Source organism: Hippopotamus amphibius, chromosome 7, assembly GCF_030028045.1.
Source record: "Hippopotamus amphibius kiboko isolate mHipAmp2 chromosome 7, mHipAmp2.hap2, whole genome shotgun sequence".
Lineage (NCBI taxonomy): Eukaryota > Metazoa > Chordata > Mammalia > Artiodactyla > Hippopotamidae > Hippopotamus > Hippopotamus amphibius.
This window is the reverse complement of record NC_080192.1, coordinates 86,034,113-86,055,324: the sequence shown is the minus strand read 5'-3', so window position 1 is coordinate 86,055,324 and position 21,212 is coordinate 86,034,113. Positions and strand designations below refer to the sequence as shown.

The 21,212-nt window shown below is 44.2% G+C and overlaps 1 protein-coding gene across 1 annotated transcript in view; it reads right to left on the bottom strand.

Moving 5' to 3' along the window:
* Positions 1–365, bottom strand: part of SLC4A5 (solute carrier family 4 member 5) — a 92,948-nt gene extending 92,583 nt beyond the window's left edge. The window contains exon 1 of the mRNA XM_057741229.1: positions 352–365. The gene's annotated coding sequence lies outside the window, so the exon portion shown is untranslated. The remainder of the gene's footprint in view (positions 1–351) is intronic.
* Positions 366–21,212: the final 20,847 nt, after the last annotated feature.

Below are 21,212 nucleotides of genomic sequence, written 5' to 3'. Positions count from 1 at the left end.
ATCCAAAACATATAAAGAGCTCATACAAGTCAATATTAAAAAAAAAAAACAATTACAAAATGAGCAGAGGATCTGAATAGATGTTTTTCCAAAGAAAATATACAGATAGCCATTAAGTATATGAAGATGTGCTTAATATCACTAAGCATCAGGGAAATGCAAATCAAAACCACAGTGAGATATGACCGCACACCTGTCAGAATGGCTATCATCAAAAAGACAACAAGTAATAAATCTTGGCAAGGATGTTGAGAAAAGGGAACTCTCATACAGTGTTGATGGGAATGTAAATTGGTGCAGTTACTATGGTAAAATCTGAAGGTTCCTAAAAAAAGTTTAAAATAATACTACCATATGATCCAGCAATTCCAATCCTTGGTGTATATCTGTAGAAAACAAAAACACTAATTCAAAATGATACATGCACCCCAATGTTCACAGCAGCATTATTTATAACAGCCAAGATAGGGAAGCAACCCACGTGTCCTTCAACAGGCAAATGGATAAAGATGTGATACACACACACACACACACACACACACATATACATACAATGGAATATCACTCAGCCATAAAAAAGGATGAAAATTTGCCATTTGGAATAACATGGAATGACTTGGAGGGTATTATACTTACTGAAGTAAGTCAGACAGAGAAAGACAAATACTGTATGTTTTCACTTATTTGTGGAATCTAAGAAATAAAACAAACCAATGAATATAACAAAACAGAAATAGACTCATAGATACAGGGAACAAATTAATAGTTACCAGTGGAGAGAAGGGTGGGGGGTAGGGGCAAGATAGGGGGAGAGAAGAGGTAAAAACAACTAGGTATAAAATAAATAAGATACAAGGATGTAATGTCCAGCATGGGAATATAAACAATATTTTATGATAACTTTAAATGAAGTATAATCCTTGAAAATATCAAATCACTATGTTGTACACCTGAAATTAATATAACATTATAAATCAACTCTACTTCAATTTAAAAAAATAATTCCAAGTGACTGTCTTTGGAAATTGGAACTGTGGGGTGTGCAGAAAGCTGGGATGGAGTTCTATTGCTTTTTATTATAAGCTCTTTTTTTTTTTTTTTGGCACACGGGCTTAGTTGCTCCGTGGCATGTGGGATCTTCCTGGAGCTGGGATCGAACCCGTGACCTCTGCATTGGCAGGCGGATTCTTAACCACTGCGCCACCTAGGAAGCCCTTATTATAAGCTCTTACATGTGTTACTTGATTTTTAAATTATGGTTATATATTATTTTTACTTTAAACACTTTAAAGCAAATAATTAATATGACAAATAATTTAATATGTGCTCCCACTTTAGGTGATAATTGTATTCCCTGAAAATCCATGGTTAAACCTGTTTGTTCAAACTGAATCATGTTTAAAATATTCAGGAGACCTACAAAATAAGAACTTTTAAGACAGTGGTTCTCAAACTTAAGTGGACTTCGGAGTCATCTGGGGAGCTGATTAAAGCCTAGATTGCTCAGCCCCGCCCCAGAGTTTCTAACTCAGCAGATCTGGGGTGAAGCCTGAGAGTGTGCATTTCCAACAAGTTTCCCGTTGATGCTGCTGGCGATGATCCAGGGACCACACCTTGAGAACCATGGTTTTAAGGAAATAGCTCCTATTATATTTTCTATTAAATTGAATCACCACACATGGAGTTTGCTTCACATGAGGTTTACATACATAACAATATCACATCTTTTCCTTCAAACTGAGCATTGTGAACTGGAAAGCTTAGTGAGAACACACTGATAGCTCCAACAGGTTGGTGATTTTTTGAAAGTAGGTATCTACCCCCTCAGGCATAGCTGAGGAGTAATGAGAAGCTGATTAACAAATCCTCTTTCCCACAAAGACCGCCTCCAACCGCAAAAGGGAAAGGCCATGTGACCTAGGCTGGCCAATCAAACACTCCCCAGTCCCCAGTCCCAGAGACTGACTCAGAGATGACCCCATGCCCAAAGCTGGGCCAATCAGAATTCTTCCCGGGACATTTCCACTTGAACCATCCAAAAATACTGCCTTGTTCTGGCTTTTGCTCTGGTTCTGGCATTGTGAAGCTGAGAGGCTTGGGGGGCTACTATCTCACCTGCCCTGTGGAGGATGTATCCAAGGAAAGTGGAGAAACAGTTCTGATAACACTGTAACTTCCTGAGTCAGTTAATTCTGAACTGGCCTTCTCAGCTGTGTTGAGCTGATAAATTCACTTTACTTTTTCTCATGTTCGAGCTGGGTTTCTGACACTTGCAGTCAACAGTTCCTGAGTAACATGAATGAAGTAAGAGTTTTCCAACATGTTTTAAAAATGTGTTTTGTCATATTTGAAGTTCTATGGATCTTCAGATTGAAAACCAAGCAAAAATGAATACAAAATGACAATACTTGTAAAGCAATTATATTCCAATAAAGAGCTTAAAAAAAAAAAAAGAGAGAACACAGATGCAAATGGAGAGGAAAACTCTCCAGAGCTACAGAGGTGTGGAGCTATAAGGTAGCTCATATTCAGGTAGGCGCATAACTTCCAGCTCTGCATTCCCTCCTCACCTCCTCTGTGCTGGGCCCCGCTTCCTCACAATTTGAGAGAAGCTCCTTTCCAGGAGTATGCAGCAGTAGAAGAACCCAGGCTGCCCCAGATCATCTTCAAAGAAAGCCATCCATTTCGGACAACTCAAGCAGAGTGTTGACCACACAGAAGCTACATGGCCCATCATAAAAATTCCCAATCATGCCCTAAACTTTGAAACAGAAGTTCTATAGCCACTATTTCGTATACTGTATATTAATTGACTGTCAAATATTTTTGCTTTCATAATCTTATTTAATCCTGACTAAAATTCAGTGAGGTGCATAATTTTGATCCCCGCGTTATAGATGAGGAAATGGAGATTCAGAAAATGAAGTAATTTTTCCTGAGTCACAGAGCCAGGCATGATGGAGCCAGGAGTCAAACTGGATTCTCTGATTCTGGGACCCAAGGAAGGAAGGAAGACAGGGAGGGAGAGAGGGAGGGAGGAGGAGGAGCAAAGAAACAAGATACAGAGGGGGTCTGGAAGAAGACTTTTTCACTTCTGGATTCCAGACCCTTCCTCAGGTCCCAACCATAAGCCCCCGCAATGGCCTTATACTAAACCCCATTTTCTCTTCAGCTAGCTTCAGTTGATTTGAGTTACTTGCATCCAAAGAGTATTAACCAGTCCAGCTATCCACCTCAATATGTTGCCAAAGCAATTGTGTTAGAACACAGCAGCCCCAGCATACAGCAAATGAAAGAACTTGTAACAGCAATTTTTCCTATACCAGCCCCTCCACTGCCCAACTAGCTCACCAGTATCCTCCCAGCCATCTTTAGATCATAGATCGTCTTGGGGATGAGCATGGCTTTACCAGTGAGGGATCAGACCAAATTCTCTTCTCTCCCAAGTCACTTCAGGGCCCCATTCCACTTTACTGCCCCTGCTACCAGCATGAAATCACATCTGGCGACCCTGAGAATCCAAACCCTACTGACAAAATCAGTGCCTTAAGCCTGTAAAGCTAAGGCCCAGGGTGCAACACCAGCGAGCACTCAGGGCCCCTGCCCAAGCAGCCTTCATGTCCACTGCAACAAGGTGGTGATACAGCCAGTCTTAGAGGTGGATGGTGTGTTTTGACCATCAAAACCCTAGCGATTGAATCATCTGCCATTTAAACACTCCCCCCACCCCACCCCCCACCTCCCCACCCCCACCCCAATCTCCCTTCCACAAGGGCACATCACTTCAATCCAACACATTCACTTTGTTCCAGATATTTGCGCTAGACACTGCAAACAAACAGAACAAAATAGTTTATTAGGGACGAAGGGCAAAATATGGTAATAAATCCTTAAGGTTAGATATTTACGTCTCTGGAAAAAAAAGCTAGAAAAGAAATTGTGCCACGTTCGTCAAAAGTCAGCCTTTTGGGAGCTTTTCTTCTCACCTCATCTTATGAACCATTTGACCTTATTATATTTCAGAACCTGGGACTAGACCAACATGGTATCTAGTGAATCCCTCTGATTGCCCAAAGTGTTTAAGAAAAGGACCTCCCCAAGGGCTCACCTGTGTTTATTCTGTGAACTGAATTGACAAGAATGACATGGGGTCCTACTGGGCTTTAAAAACAACTAAGCTAGAAGCCAGAGAACGGCCGCCTTCACAACCAATAGTTTATCTATTGCCTCTGGGCTTACCAGAGCCCAGCCGTGCATGCCCCAGGAGAGCAAAGAAAAACAAGCCAACAGAATATCCCTAAGCAAACTTGCAGTAACAAAACCAGGCACCATATCCGAAACCTAACAACAGAAATGTCTAATAAAAGGAGGTTAGCCATGATTCAATTTCAATCCCAAGATGTTACATTAACAGAGGTAATCTATTGTCTGATAGTTTTCCAAGGAAGAGGCAAGTCTCGGGGTTTTTGCCTACTTCATAAATACTTCAATCAGTCTTGTAACTTTGGCAAAGACAATAGAAATTTATTTGCCTGGAAGAAAAAGAGTCTCAGTTCCATCAGATGAGAACAAAAAAGAACTCACCAGGGTGTCAGAGAGAATGATCTCCTGTCATTTCTGTTCATTTGGTATATGTATCAAACCAGTGAACTCAAGGCACCAAGATGACATACACTATAATTTTTTTAAGGAAAGGCAAATATTCAATGCTCATTTGGAGGATTTGCTCAGCTTTCATGCTATTCTCCTTCTCAGTGTATGTAAAGCTCACTCTTAAATACTCTGTGCTCATACTGTAAAGCACATTTTCCCTCATCTGCGTAGCTTTGTCTACTATCTCTGAAGCCCATGCTGCAAACTTACCTTCAAGTTCTTAGCACTGGAAACCACAGTCCAAATCTCAGGGAGGCCAGAGCCCACTCGTTCCGTTGCTGCTGGGTGGCGAGAAGGACGCTCTGTGATTTCCAGGCTGAACAGTATTTGGGGCATTGGAGATTGACTTGTGGGGCTCAGTGGCGGCCAGCCATGTGACCAGGGTGGGGGAAGGGACACTCCCGCAGGGTGAGGGACTGATGCCTGGCTGGCTGACAGACCAGGGTAGTGCAAGGTCTGAACAGAGCTGCCCAGCATCATAAGCAGACATCTTTGCTCTAAGTTTCTTCTTAGATTTTAACTTGGTGATTTTACATGGCAGTATTGTTTCAGCCTGGATTTTGAAATGCTGGTTTATCCCCCTGCATGGTTTCTATCCCAGATCCTTTTGAATTCTGTCTTAGAGGGCTCTTAGAGGTAGAGGTCTAAGGGACCTTAGAGATGATCCCTTTCTGCCCCAGGGCTACCCATTTTATAGGCAGGTAATAGCATTTCTAGAAGCCTGCAGAGGCCTGGGTCTGGAATGTATGCTGGAGAGACCCAGACTGGCTGGCACCAGTATTACAGCTCACTTGAATATCTTCAACCGTTAGGTCCTTAGAGCTTTGAGAACTGCTGAGATGCCAGTTAAATGAATCTTACACTGCAGGTACCTAAACCTGCAGCTATCGGATTAGGGCATGGCTTAGAAATTATAGCAATTTGTACTTGTGGTCAATGAGTTTTTGTATAGACATGTGTACTTAGGATTTTGTATCTCTATCACAATCTTCATAAAATACTCCAAGATGATCTTTTTGGGATCAGGGAATGTCATGAGCTTGGGAAATCTTTGATCTCAAAGATCTTGAAGCCTTCTGGAGACCAGAGCTGTATGGGTAACCTTCTAGCTCACATCTGCCATTCCACCCAAATGGTTTGTGCTCGCTGCCTGCTAAAAAGAGGCGGGGGGTGGGGAGGTGGTAATAAGAATGGAGGAAATGGTAGAGGTGGAAGTGGTAGGTGGAATGGTAGAAGTGGCAATATGGTAGTTGGGCATAAATGCAGGTAATGGAAGTGTAGATGGAGGTGATGAGGTGTAGATGGAGGTGGTAGAGGTGTAGACAGAGGTGGTGGCGGTGGTGTATGTGTAGGTGGTGGAGGTGTAGATGGAGGTGGTGGAGGTGAAGGTGGTGGAGGTGTAGACGGAGGTGGTGGAGGTGGAGATGGTGGAGGTGTATATAGAGATGGTAGAGATGTAGACGGAGGTGGTGGAGGCAGTGGTGGTGACGGAGGAAAGGGTAAGAAGACCTCCTAAATGATGGAGGAGATTCTTGTTACTATTATGCTGATGACCCTGCATGAATCTGACTTTCTGTGATTACACATGTGAAATGGCAAAGCCTTGGCATTAGGAATCTGGAGAACCTTATTCTGTCCCCAAAGCTGTGTGACCTCGAGATAATACTTCACCTCTCTGGGCTTCAGTCTTCTTGGAGCAGAATTGGCATTTAATAAACAGTGGCTTGTTTAGGGGAACTCATCTCTCTCCCTCCAAGCACTTTACTCTTCCCTACAAAGTAGGAGTTTCTGTCCTTTCTGAAGCTTTGAGGAAAGTACTCTCCACTCACCTCTCTACCTCCTTACTTACTCCTACTTAGTGGATGAGGAGTGGCTCAGGTGCTTGATGAATTTGAGAGAATAAAATGGGCACGTGCCTTGACTCAGATCCTTCTGAGAACTGCCTGCACCAGAGAAGGCCCAATCTGCCCTCCCCTCCTCCCTGGGAAGTAAACTTTCCAGGGCAGATTCTTGTCCTGCAAGTACGGAGTCTTTCAGTGCTAGAAAGATAAGTTTGGTTCTTGGGGAAAGAGTTAGGAAGCCTGATTGTGGTTGTACATTCTAAACCAAAGTCTCCAATCAGCTTTATCTATTATGAAGTTATTTTAATCTCTAGGAGTTTGACCCCTGTATCTGATTTCTCATTTTGATTCCAAGCATGGAGAGAACGACTGGGAACAAGGATCACTCTCAAATTCCAGTGCTGGTGAATTAATGAGAGAGCCTGCATAGAGTTGATTGGACCAAGTGGTCTCTAAGTTTCCCTCAAGCTCTAACACCCTGTGATTCTATAAGTCTATATCTCTGGAAAAAATCAGACCCTTAGCAAACAACTTCCTAATCTCTGACTCTCCTCCTTCCTGCTTCTCAACACAAAGAAGACCTCAAGTCTTCAAACATTTTCCTCTTCTCCCTCTCCACCAGCCCCTCATGGCTTCATTTACTCCCTGTTCTGATCTGGACCCCATGATGAATCCCTTCACCCCTCCCTCAATGACACCCATAACTTCTGGCTCCTGCCCTTCCCATCCCTTGTTCTAAATTAGCCACCCATTAACCTTCTCCAGCAGTAAGCTCCCTTTCATCTCTGGAGAAGCTCTGTCTTCAAGGGTAGAGAACAAAGCCAATACACAGAGTGGCAGGGGTGTGTGTGTGTGTGTGTGTGTGTGTGTGTGTGTGAGAGAGAGAGAGAGAGAGAGAGACAGAGATAGAGACAGAGACGGACAGACAGAATGGGGAAGGAGGGGGAGACCTAACCCCGTGATGCCTGTGGCCAACACCATCCATGCCCTTCCCCATGATTTAGTTTTGCGAGCCAAAAATTGTTAAGAGAAGATCTGGCCATCCCTTTTCTCTCCACTCCCTTCCCTCCACGTCTCTCTCCATGTTATTTCCAAGAAGGCTGGTTCACCCAGCTGACTTTAAGCTCTGGGATAAATGCTTGGAGGCTTTTGGTCCTTCCTAATCACCAGAGTGGTAACAGCAGACCTCCACTCATCGGCTTAGGGGAAAAGGAAAAGTTGGACCCAGTGGTTCTCAGTCAGAGGTATCCCCCACCCAGGGGACATTTGGCCATATCTGGAGACATTTTTGGCTGTCACACTGGGAGGAGAGTACTTCTGGCCCCTAGCAAGTAGAGGCCAGGGATGCTGCTAGCAAACATCCTCAAGAGATACACTCCCACACACCCCAACAAAGAAACAGCTGGGCCCAACTGGCGATGGTGCTGAGGTCGAGAGGTCCTGGATTAGACAGCTCAGTGTCCTCTGGTCGGGGCTCTAGGCTATCTCTAACCCAGGCCAAAATAGCATTGCACATGGGCTCATCTTGGTCTGGGCTGTACAAGGAAGAAGGAGGGGCAAAGATTCTTAGTAACTTGCAGCTTCTGATGTCTGTGCTTCCATTTCCTTTTAGAGACCTGGCAGAGAGGGATGGCTACTCACAGGGACAGATTCCCTTCCAGCTCCTAGCCAGATGCCAGCTGAACCCCACCTGGGTTTAACATATGGCAGGGTTTAAGCAGGTTTGACACAGGATCCTGGCATGGGGGGCAAAGTATAAAGAGAGAACAAGTCTCTTACCCTGAAGAGGCCTGCATGGTTCAGGTCCTTTTGTTGGTGGGAATAAGAACACATTTCAAGGCCCCAGCAGGCCTATCCAGAACTTTTATCCATAAGAAATTCTCCATGATCTGGGCGAGACTCACTCCAGTATGTATAATATTTGGCTCTCAGATTGTTTGTGCCAAGCTTTGGCAGGTGGTACAAGACTGGCTGCTCCAGATTCTTGACAACTTTAGCTGCTTTTGAACGGTATCCAGGGTCAAGGAGAGAACATACTGTGATGGTGTCAAGTCTGTACAGGAGGGCAAAGCAAACCATGGTAGATATCTTAAAGGGAAGCTGAGACACCCAAAAGGCCAGGCTCAGGCTAGGCAGGGGCTGGGTCCTGGCCTTGCACCTTTCTGTCTACCCTCTGATCACTGCTGTGGCCTGTGGCCAGCAGCATCAGAGACCTTAGCTCACTGTCTACCAGCCACACTGCAAGCTCATTCCTACTTGGAACCTTTGCAGTTACTATTTCCCTAAACTTCAGCATGACTTTCTCCCTTGTGTATTCAGCTCTCTAACCAAATGCCATCTACCCAAGGGGGCTTCCCTGACCAACCCATCTAAAATGGCCCTCTCTAGTCCTTAACTCTGCCTTCCTTGTCTATATGACATTTCTATCCAAAACCATATTTTGTGTTTGTTTGTTTATTCATTTATCGTCTGTTCCTTTAATACGGCAGGGATTTTGTCTTGTTCACTGATTTATCCTTGATATCTAGAATAGAGGCTCAGGGCTTCCCTGGTGGCGCAGTGGTTAAGAATCTGCCTGCCAATACAGGGCACACGGGTTCAATCCCTGGTCCGGGAAGATCCCACATGCCACGCAAGGAGCAACTAAGCCTGCGAGCCACAACTACTGAGTCTGCGTGCTACAGCCCATGAGCCACAACTATTGAGCCCATGCACTGCAACTACTGAAGCCTGAGCGCCTAGAACCCATGCTCCACAAGAGAAGCCACCACAATAAGAAGCCCATGCACCAAAATGAAGAGTAGCCCCTGCTCTCCGCAACTACAGAAAGGCTGTGCCCAGCAACGAAGACTCTCCGATAAATAAAAAATAAAATAAATAAATTTAAAAATATATATATTTAAAAAATAGAGACTCATAAATGGTTGGGTTCAAATCCTGGCTCCACTAAATATGTGATCTATGGCAACTAACCTTTTTTTTCCTTCATATTCCTCTGCTGAAAAATGAGAATAATAATTATATCTACTTCAAGGGTTGTTATGAGAACTGATTGAATCTGTATGTAAAATCTTAGGTCAATGTCTGACCCATATGAGATAATTAGTATTAACTAGGAATATTTTTATAATTCTTACACTCCCAGGAAGCTCACAACAAGCGTATTCTGAGGAGGTGGAGAGTGGCACTCCTGCAGCTTGCAGGAACGGAGCACTCATTGTTACTTCAGGAGCCAAGATCCCCCTGCAGGCTCTCAACCAGGGTCCTTTTCTCTCCTCTGCGCCTGCTCTCTGTTGCCCTCTGGAGGTCCTGGTTGGAGGCTGGTGACAGCTAACCGTGCTAGGGACTCTGGGGACGGTGTATTTCCTAGGGAAGAAGGAGGCTTTACTGGATGGCAGTCCCTTTACTTAAGTTTGGCCCTTGACAAAACTGCCACTAGAGCCATCATGTGGCAAACATGATTGGGAATCGCTGAGACCACAGAGGAACTGCGGGTACCTAGGAATTCATCCCTCAGACCCCAAGAGGGACCCAGAGCAAGGCCAGTCCACCCCTCCCCTCCCCAAGGCTGTACTTCCTGAGCCAGGGGACAATGCTCTGGCCACCTGGGCCAACCTGGGACACCCTGTAAAGCCACTCCTCAGATGAGCCAATGCCTTCTCCAGCCTGATATTTTCTTTGCCTCCTTTCTTTTCTTTCCCCCATTCAAATAACCAGACTATTCCATGCTTTGCCTCAGGGAGTGTGTGTGAAAGCAGAAAGCAGAGACAAAAGGAGACTCTTCCCTTAGGGAAAGAGAAAAGGCTCCTGGCTAACCCAGACTGAGGTGTAGGAGAGGATGTTCAAGAGAAAGATCAAGGCTGTCCCCTACCCCTCATTCAAGGCCACATGGAAACACGGACGGGGACTCCAAGCTCCACAATGATCTGCAGGCACCAATGAACAAGGACTATATGGAAGAAGAACAAATGACATCAGGTGTAGGGACCTATGTAGGTCCCTAGGAGTCTGGAACCCTGCAGTGCACCCCACTCCAAACCCAAAATGGAAACCCCGAGGGACACTCAGAACTGACAGGGATTAAGTGTCAGCACCTTTTTAAAATGAGGGCTCAAAATATAGATGGAGAGTTTTAGAAACTAATGTTTCTTACACCCTTGAGTGTAGGGGTCAAAACTGGTATTCCAAAGGATAGATTTTTTAAGAAAATAATGTTGGGGAAATGCAGTATTTCAAAACTTACATTTAGAAGAGAAGACTGGGCAGCAGACAAAGGCAGAAATTTAATCATTCGTTGGACTCGGCACATTTATCTCTGCTCTGAAATTAAAAGTGCTTGTCCCTTTAGATTGGGGTTGAACTTACATCCCAGTTTGCCTTGCACAGTCATCATCTGCCCTGTTGTCTAGGCTTCATTATTAGCAGTGCCCTCTTTCATTCGCAAAAGGGATCCAGTCTGGGCAATAAGGTATATGGTTACTCTGCCTGAGGTTTTTCTTTTCTTGGAGTGTAATTGCTTTAGTGCTGTGTTCGTTTCTGCCACACAGTGACGTGCGTCAGCCGTACGCGTACACACATCCCCTCCCACTTGGACCTCCCTCCCCCGCCCCCCATTCCACCCAACTAGGCCGTTACAGAGCACGGGGCTCTGCTTAAGACTTGTAAATGAGTGATCCCGTGGGCTGACCAACTCTGAGCAATGTGCCATGAAACTAAAAGTAAGGATTTCCAGGCAGGCGTGGCTGGAGGCTGTGGGACAGTGAAGCTCCAGAGGGGCTGAGAATCTCACCTGGACAGGAGAGGAAGCGGCAGGTGTTGCGTGATGAGAGGAGTCATGGTGAGGTTGGAGGTCAGGTGCTGTGTGGAGTTGAGAGGACAGTGGTGGGGGTCAGAGTGGGATGTTTGAACTTCATATTTCAGACATGGAGTAGCACAGGGTAACAGCACGGCCCAAGTTATGACCATGGGAGCAGGCAGAAGACATGGAAGCCAATTGCATCTGGGGATAGGAATTGGGCAACTAGCAAGAGACATGGAAGCGGGGCTGGCTACTCTATACCTTCTTACTCCTATTGAATCTTGAATCTTGTTACTATATTACCTTTTCAAAAATATATAAATGAAATTAAAATATAAAGGAACTCAGGCGCCTAGATCAACGGTGGAATCATTTTATCAAGGTTTTAAAACCCCACTAGTAAAACAAGTTGCCTTTAAACATTTGAAAAGATGCTCAACCTCACTCATTTAAAAAGAAAAGAAAAGAAAAGAAGCACATTAGAGCCACAATGAAATATCATTTTTTACCTTCAGATTGGCAAATATCAAAAGGTTTCACAATAGCAAGAGTGGAAAGAAACAGGCCCTCTTCCACACACTGGTGGGAGAGACTGCAGATGCGCTCTATGGCGCCACTGCGGCAATATTTATAACACCTGAAATTGCACATACCTTTGGGTAGCAGCTATTCTTTGTCTAGAAAATTGTCTTACAGATATACTCCCACCTGTGGACAAAGACACATGTGTGGTCTGAGGCAACTCACCTCCCAGCACTTATGTCAGAGGGTTATTATGGGAATTAAATGATATAATGCATGGAAAGAATTTTAAAGAAAGCCTGGGACTTCCCTGGTGGTGCAGTTGTTGAGAATCTGCCTGCCAATGCAGGGGACACAGGTTCAATCTCTGGTCCAGGAAGATTCCACATGCTGCAGAGCAACTAAGCCCGTGCGCCACAACTACTGAGCCCACGTGCTGCAACTATTGAAGCCCAAGAGCCTAGAGCCTGTGCTCCACAAGAGAAGCCACCGCAATGAGAAGCCCCCATTCACTGCAACTAACGAAGACCCAACGCAGCCAAAAAGAAAGAGAGAGAGAGAGAGAGAGAGAAGGAGAGAGAGAAAGAGAGAAGAAAGAAAGAAAGAAAGAAAGAAAGAAAGAAAGAGAGAGAGAGAGAGAGAGAGAGAGGGAGGGAGAGAGGGAGGGAGGGAGGGAGGGAGGAAGGAAGGAAGGAAGAAAAGAAAAAGCAAGCAAGCCTGGCACAGAGCAAGTGCACAGTAAGTGCCGGCTGCTATTACTGCAGCGTTGTTCATGGCAGCAAAACATTGGAAACAACTTGAATGTGTATAAGGAACTGGTAAGTTTTGTCTCACATTGGAAAATCACGAAGATTTTAAATACAATGAGGATATTCTTTAAACAGTGCTATGGAATGATCTTTTAGAAATATTTTTAAATGGATGAAAAACACAGTGTAGACAAATGCTTGTGATTTGTCACCATTTGTGTGTGGGGTGTGCCTATAGGTGTGTAGTCTCTCCAGGGATGAATTCACAAGAAACTGGTAACAGTAACGGTTCTTGGGAGGGAAATTGAGAGGCAGGAGCTCAAGGGCCACTGTAAAACCTCTTGTACATTTAATAATGTCTACCATAGGGATGTATTCTCTAGTTAAAAACAATTAAACAAATTGGGGTATATGTCCAAAAAGTTGAGAGCAGGGACTCAAATAGATACTTGTATGCCATTGTTTGTAGAAGCATGACTCACAATAGCCAAAAGGTGGAGACACCCAAATGTTTATTTATAGGTGAATGTATAAACAAAACATGGCTTATCCATACAATGAAATACTATTCAGCCTTACAAAGGAAGATGAGTCTGACACATGCAAAAACATGGGTGAAACTTTAAGACATTAAGCTAAGTGAAATAAGCCTGTCACAAAAGGACAAATACTTGTATGATTCCACTTATATGAGATACTTAGAATAGCCAAATTCATAGAAACAGAAAATAAAATAGTGATTATCTGGGGATGGGGGAAGGAGAAATGGGGAGTTAGTGTTTAATGGGTACAGAGCAGAGGTGACAGGCTGAGCCAGGACCAGGGCAGGAGGGCAGCTTCATCCAAGACAGGGAAGAAAATGGAAGGGAAGAGGTGATGGGTGGGTACAGAAGTGGAAGAAATTCCTGCCAGACCACATAGACTTTCTCCATGAGGAATGCTGGAAATTAGATTTTGAGGGGGCTGGAAAAGATTGGCCTTTGAGGGGAATAACAGAGGGGTCAGTCCAGGGATGTGTAAAAGAATCACCACATTTGGGGCTTCCCTGGTGGTGCAGTGGTTAAGAATCCGCCTGCCAATGCAGGGGACACAGATTCGAGCCCTGGTCTGGGAAGATCCCACCTACCACGGAGCAACTAAGCCTGTGAGCCACAACTACTGAAGCCCATGTGCCCTTGTGCCACAACTGCTGAGGCCCACACACCTAGAGCCTGTGCTCTGCAACAAGAGAAGCCACCACAATGAGATGCTTGCACACCACAACAGAGTAGCCCCCACTCTCCACAACTAGAGAAAGCCTGTGTGCAGCAATGAAGACCCAACACAGCCAATAAATAAATACATTTATAAAAAAAAAAAAAAAGAATCACCACGTTCCACTGAGGAGCCTGGTGAGGCTGGAGATCACAAATGTGTAGAGAATTTTCCCTCTCCTCTTATTTCTTCTCCCTCTCCAAGCAACAACCTTGAAGGGATTGCAGACTCCTGGTAGCTAAATAAGTGAGGAAGAGTAGACTCCCCACACAGACCACCAACTCCCATAGGCTTCTCTTCTTCAAAACACCAACCTGGGACTGGGAAGCTGAATTTTCAATTTTAAGTTGAAACTGAAGTTTGGGTTACTAACTGGGATGGACATTATCACTACTGACATGAAGCTGAGACCAAGGGTGACCAGAACAATCATGTGACTTGTCTAAATTTCATCCAGTGGCAGAGCAAGAGCTAGACCTACAGAATAAATTTTAAAAAGCAACAAGAAATCAAGTTACTTTCTGTTTTCATCAGATGAGTCATGCTTATTCAATGGAATAGTTACACGGTATTATTTTCAGTTGTTAACTGAAAGGCATGTTTCTTACACCACCCCTAGATTGTAAGCTCTCTGAAGGCAGGGCCCATGTGCTTTTCATCCTCATATTGCCCCCATAGCCTAGCAAAGGGCCTTGCATGTACACAGTAGGCACTGAAATGGCTGCTGACTAAATTGCTAACCAAGAGGGATTATCGCATATGAGGCAGCACCAGGCCATAGTGTGTTTACACAGTACCCAGCACAGAGCAGGTGAGTAACAAGCCCTGGCTGAGTTGAAATGACTCTTCTGAAAGAGAGAGCCTATGTTCTTCGAAGTCTGATATAAAATGATATTACAGGTTGCACAGACTTAAGGTAAAAGAGGCAGAGATGAAGGAGGTGTGGATGGTCATTTTCCATTTCTCTGTTAGGGCTGTTCTTGTACTGGATTAAGGAGAGAAAGGCTAAAACCCAAGAGGAGGGTGAGTTAGACCCAGTTTATGACCTGTGATACCAGAAGTGAGTATTGCAGTGCCTCGAGTATTAGGTCTCGAACCAAGCTGAATTCATTTTTAAGAGAAACTTAAAGGGCTCCTGTCCTCAAGATTATATAAAGTCATCTTCAATCATGTACTTTTGAGATGATAAATCAACAGAAACACAGAGCCCAATTCTTTAGATAGAGAAATAGATCTCAAGTAGCTCAAGAAGCAATCTTTTCTACAAGGTAGGTTGAGAAAAGGAAACCCAAGACCAGTCGCTTCTGGTTTGGGGAATGATAACACTGGAGAACACACCCTACTGTCTGTTTCTTGTGATGACATCACTCATGCTGAAGTTATCTCCTCTGTTGGCATGGGCACCATCCCTGTTCACAGAGCTGGGAGGCGAAAGAGATGTTTGAGTGCCTCCATTATTAAGCCTAAGTGCTTGATTACTGCCTCTCTGAGAAAACGAACTTGGCTGAAGGAAGAGTGGGCAGGCATTCAGTCAAGCAATAAGCCACTTACTGGGTGCCTGCAATTGATGGGGAAAGATGTCTCTCCTTAGACTGGTCCATCCAAAATAAGTTGGGGGGTAAGAGGGAGAAAGATCATAGGTGATGGGTCTTTAGGGTACTCTCGAGGAAATCCCTCAGTTCATGAGCTTACAGCTCAGTTCCAAATTCCAGGATGCCTGCTTAGAGAGAAAGTAAAACACACTTTTTTGGGGAGAGAAGCCCACAGAGCCAAGGGCTCTCGTTTCCTAGGTCAGAATTTCATCAAGGGCTGGGTGACACTTTCTTTGGAAAGCCATGTGATCCCAAGGGGTCCTGATACACAAGAACTATGCAGCCTGTTCTGTCTAGGGAGACAGATGGGGACTCACCCCCTGGCCTCTCATGCATCCCCTCTCTCTTATTCCCTCAAGAGCCCAAGAAGCAGATCCTTCGTAAAAGGATGCCTCCCTCAGGACTGAAAGCTTAGCTGAAGTGGGGATTTTTATACAAGTCCCATGTTTCCTGGGTTCTTAGGAGCCTTCAAAAAGATGCTGTAAATAATCCTTATTGAACTGAATGAATCATAAAGTAGGCACAGGACCAACCACTGTGACTTCCGTGGCTGAAAAGCATGGATTGGAGAGGGGTAGTTAGACCTCCATGCAGAGAATATAACTAGGTGTAGATCTCAGTCCCTCACTGTAGAAGTCTGACATTGCACAGATGCGTACACGCATACGTGATCCTTTCTTCAAAGGCAGAGCTGGGAGCACAGAAAAGCAACACTACTACAGGACAAACTGGTCATTCTCTTACTTGTCTTTTACTGTGCCGGAATAGTTATAGATTAATTTAAACAATTAAATTGTCCCTTACCTTTGTTCTCTAAGTCTTGCACAGACATTAGCAAAAAGCAATACAATTCTTACCTGACCCTCGGTGAGCTGGGGATCCCTACCTATACTACTCAGTTTGTTCACTCACATCCCCAAACCAAAACCCACAACCAAGCTGTTACTCCATGTATTTAAAATTCACTCTACTCACCCCCAGCGCAGTGGCCTGTTGCTCCTGGGCCCTTGACTCCAATTCCTTTAAAGTGGGCCTTGCATTTGGAACCCACCCACCACTCCTTTTTTCTACCTTTCCTATTGAATTAGCTCCTCCTCTATTGCCTCACCAACCAACTATTTTAGAACCAAAAAGTCTTTGTTTATTCATAGACACTGTAAAAGTAACGTTCATTTTATGTTTTTTAATCTGCTGTATGAGTCTTCCGTGATTCTCATTGGCTTATCTAATCGGCATGTCCTAGGGAGGCTTATACTTGCTGGTTTAGCTTGTCCAAGCACAACGGGGCCAGCTGAGGCATTCACTCAGTGAGAATCAGCTCCTTAAAATAGGCAATCCTTGGGAAAGACGTCAGACCTTTTGCCTCTTCTCTCCATAAGCCTGAGATGAAGGAGAACGTTCCACATCCCACTGCCAAGCCAGCTCTGCAAACCCCAATTCCTGACTTTTCAGAGAAGGATACAGACAAGGAAAACCAAAGAACAAACCAAAGCCTGCAAGAAATTGTTGCGTGCTTTCTGATTTTTGTAGGTTTTATGCCGATTTTTGCCCTCATTTTAACTCCTTTTTCATAAGTAGGAAACATAAGATGAGGGAACAATTAGTGGAAAATAGGAAGGTTGGAGAGAGGAGAGAAGGGGGAGAGACAGTGAATGGGAAGTGAAAAGAAAAGAAGCAAGTGGGAGTGGGAGGCCAGGCACCAGTGCAGAGGGGGCAGGAAGCATGCTGGGAAGTCTCTGGCAGTTTCGGCATCTCCAGACACCAAGTGCTGGGCTTGGTACTACACACACCTTCCCCTGTTTAACTCCTTCAATGGTCCTGCCAGGACAGCATTTTCATCCCCAACCTTGTAGACATAGAAACTGAAGCTCAGAGAATACAATACTTGCCCACGGACTCATAGAAATAGGAGGAAGAGCTGGGGCTGGAAGCTACTCCTCTTCTTCCACAGGCACTTCTGTGGATTTTCTGTCTTCAGACCTGTGTTTCAGGGTTTACATCCCCTTCATGTAGGAAATTAATCCCCTGGTTTAAAGTCTCACTTTATTCCTAGATCATGTGGAGTTTTCCCTCAGTGGAAAAGCCACACCCTTGGACCTAGTCCTGCCTGCAGGGGACAGTGGAACATGTTCCAGAGGCCATGGCTGAGCCATCGCATTAACCATACATCCCAGTTCTCTTCATAATCCTTGGAAGGAAAGACTAGCCAGACCATGGTGACCAACTCATTCCAGTTTGCCTGAGGTTTTCCTGGTTTGAGCACTGAAAAGACCAGTGACCAAGTAAACCCCTCGGGCTCAGGCAGACCAGGACAGCCTAGGCCAGAAGACATACAGTCTCACTCCATGGGGAGCTTCCGGCCGGCCAGAGATTAGACACATTCACAAGCAGAAGAGTGTGAGGCCCATAAAGAAACACAAAGGGAGAAAGGCATTCAGTGAAAGAGAAACTATATGTGTTTGGAGAATTAGTTCGTTCCACAAATGGTCTTTTCTTGCCTTCTAAGGGTGTGTGAGGCAGAGGGAAGGAGCCATAAGCATGAAGAACTGAAAGGTGGAAGAACACCGTGTATCCTGGGAACATGGAGGCAGATTCCCTGGCACGGGGCAAGTTTGGGGAGAAAAAGGTTTGGGCCTATAAGATGGGCTGGCCCATTCTAGGGAGAGGCATAAACATCAGCAAATGTGTCTGAACCCAAAGGAATGTGGAAAGGGACTTTGTACAAGAACAGAATAATTGGCTTCAGAGTGGATTGCAACACAGGTGAAAAGACCAGTGGGGACATTACTGCCAAGCCTTCAAGTGAAAACCTTTAGTTTCTACCTACCCAGCTTTTGTCTAAACCATTTAGACATTTACTTCAGATTATTTTAGCTTCTAATTTTCATTTTTGTTTTTTTACTTCATACAGGTATTTGAGGGTGAACTCTAGCCTGGGCTGGGGAGGGAACAAGAGGATATGGGATGCGTAGCTTTCCCTCTAGGATGCACAAAGGGAACAGGTTTGCAGGCTGAGGATCCTTCCTGATGGCAGCAAAGTGCTTTCCTCCTTGTGCCCAGCGTCCACTGAGAGTTGGCTGGAGCGCTGCCTGTGCCTCTGGTCCAGCCCTAATGCAAGTGCACTTTTTGTGAACTGACATTCATATCCATGTTTATATTGCTGTATTTCTCTTTATTTATAGGAATTCTTTACCATTTATTGTAAATATTTTTCTGTGTTTGTCATTTGTCATTTATTCTTGTTTATGATCTTTTATTTTTCTTCTTTTCCTTAGAGAAGTGTTTAGTTCGTGTGTGTGTGTGTGTGTGTGTGTGTGTGTGAATTTTAAGGAAGTCAAATTTATCCATATTTTCATTTAAGGTTTCTAGGTTTATTGTCAATCTCAGAAATGCTTTAACTATTCCCAAGTTTATGTACACCTATATTTTCTTCTAGTTCTTTTCTGGTTTTGTTTTTTCTGGACTTTAATTTGGTATATGCTATAAGATAAGGATTTAACTTTATTATTTTTCCCGTGTTACATCACCATTTGTCAAACTTTGTACCCTGTGACCACTGGTTCAAAATACTATCTTTCTCACATACCAAATGTTTCTGTGTACTGCATCTGCGCTCATCCAACCATCCTGATAGCATGTTCTACACTCGGTCTCCTTTTGCTACTACCTACTCTCCCCTCAAGCCACTGTGTTCTGACTTCTGCCCCCATGGTGTCACAAACATTTCTCTAGTAAAGCTCATCATCAGAATCCTAATTGCCAAAGTCTGTGGATGCTTCTCAGGTCTTTTCTTGATGGAGCTCTCTGTATGTTTGACATTGTTGGCAATTCTTTCCTTCTTGAAATCACTTCTTTTGGGGTGATTTTTTTGCCTGTTTGTTTTGGTAAATTTGGGGGACTTCTTAGTCATTGGGTATGTGCATCTTCATCTTTGTTAAATAATGCCACAGTGTTTTCCAGAGGGGTTGTAGCAGTGTGCCATAGTTTAATTAGATTATCTAAAGACAAGAGTTGGTAGATCTGGGATGCTCTGGGTCTCTGCCCCCTGGCATTTGCTCAGTATCCCCCTTTTACATTCTCCCCACAAATTTTCTCCTCTCTCCTGTGAGCTTGCATCCTGCGCTGGCCTAAGCCAACCCCACCGTCATCACCACTCTCCCCCACAACACAAACAAATTGAGAGCTTTAAAGACCCACCTTCCTAAAACCTCATTTTTGCATTTTGTTTCCTGTTCCAAAATAGACAGTGGCTTCACAGATAAGTCAAATAAAGTCTGAATTCCTTGGATTGGCACCCAAGGCCATCCCTGCCTGGCTTCCTCATTTTTTCCAAGACTGATTTCCCCCCACTCCCAAAGGGAGTGCACTTGAATCCAACCAAGGGAACTCGCCCTGCTGGTGGGGGTGTAAACCAGCACAGCCACTCTGCAAAAACAATATGGCAATGTTTAATAAAGATGAAAATATACATACTGAATGACCAAGCAATGTCACTTGTATATGTGTGTACCAGGGCACTTGAACAAGGATGTTTACATAGCATTGTTCGTAGGTGCTCAAACATGGAAGCAACCCAATGTCTATCAAGAGTAGGATGCATAAGTAAGTTCCAGTCTCTGCACCCTTGTCCACTCTGTCCCCCCACTGACCCTAGGTCAGTGGATATGTTTCTTTTTCAGACATATCTTCATTTAAAACAGGAGCCTAACTACCTACATTCCAAAATGGAAAGTTAGGATTTTTTTCCACTGAAAACTGAATTTCCAATATCATTGAATAAATATGTAGGAAAATTCTAACAAGCTGTGGTCATGTTTTGTCATTCTGATAACCGAAGTGCTCCTTTTTTTTCTTTTTCTTTTTCTTTCTTTCTTTTTTTTTTTTTTGAATCAGAGAGCTCTCTGGGGTCTCTCTTTCTCTTTATTGATTGATTGGTTGCATTAGGTCTTCATTGCCGCGCTCAGGCTTTCTCTAGTTGTGGCGAGCGGGGGCTACTCTTTTTTATGATGCGCAGGCTTCTCATTGCAGTGGCTCCTCTTGTTGCAGAGCACGGGCTCTAGGCACATGGGCTTCAGTAGTTGTGGCTCGCAGGCCCTAGAGCGCAGTCTCAGTAGTTGTGGTGCACAGGCTTAGTTGCTCCACAACATGTGAGATCTTCCCAGCCCAGAAATCAAACCCATGTCCCCTGCATTGGCAGGTGGAATCTTAACCAGGGAACTCCCTTTTCTTTTTAAATTAACTTTTTAAAATGTATGCACATTAGGGACTTCCCTGGCGGCACAGTGGTTAGGAATCCGTCTGCCAATACAGGGGACACGGGTTCAAGCTCTGGTCCGGGAAAATCACACGTTGAGGAGCAACTAAGCCCGTGTGCCACAACTATTGAGCCTGTGCTCTAAGGCCCATGAGCCACAACTACTGAAGCCCGTGCACCTAGAGCCCATGCTCCACACCCACACACCACAATGAATAGTAGCCAGGCTAGCGGCAACTAGAAAAAGCCCTTGCACAGCAACAAAGACCCAACACAGCCATAAATAAATAAATAAAATTTACTAAAAAAAAAGTATACACATTAAATGGAGTATAATCCATAAAAGTATCGAATCATTATGTTGTACACTTGAAACTAATATATTATAAATGTACTATACTTCAAAAAGTAAATTTAAAAAAGCATGTGTTAAAAATAATAAAATAAAATAATTTATATACAGTAAAATCTATTCTCTCTTTTTTTTTATGCTCTTTATTGGAATATAATTGCTTTACACTGTTGTGCCAGTGTTTGCTGTACAACAAA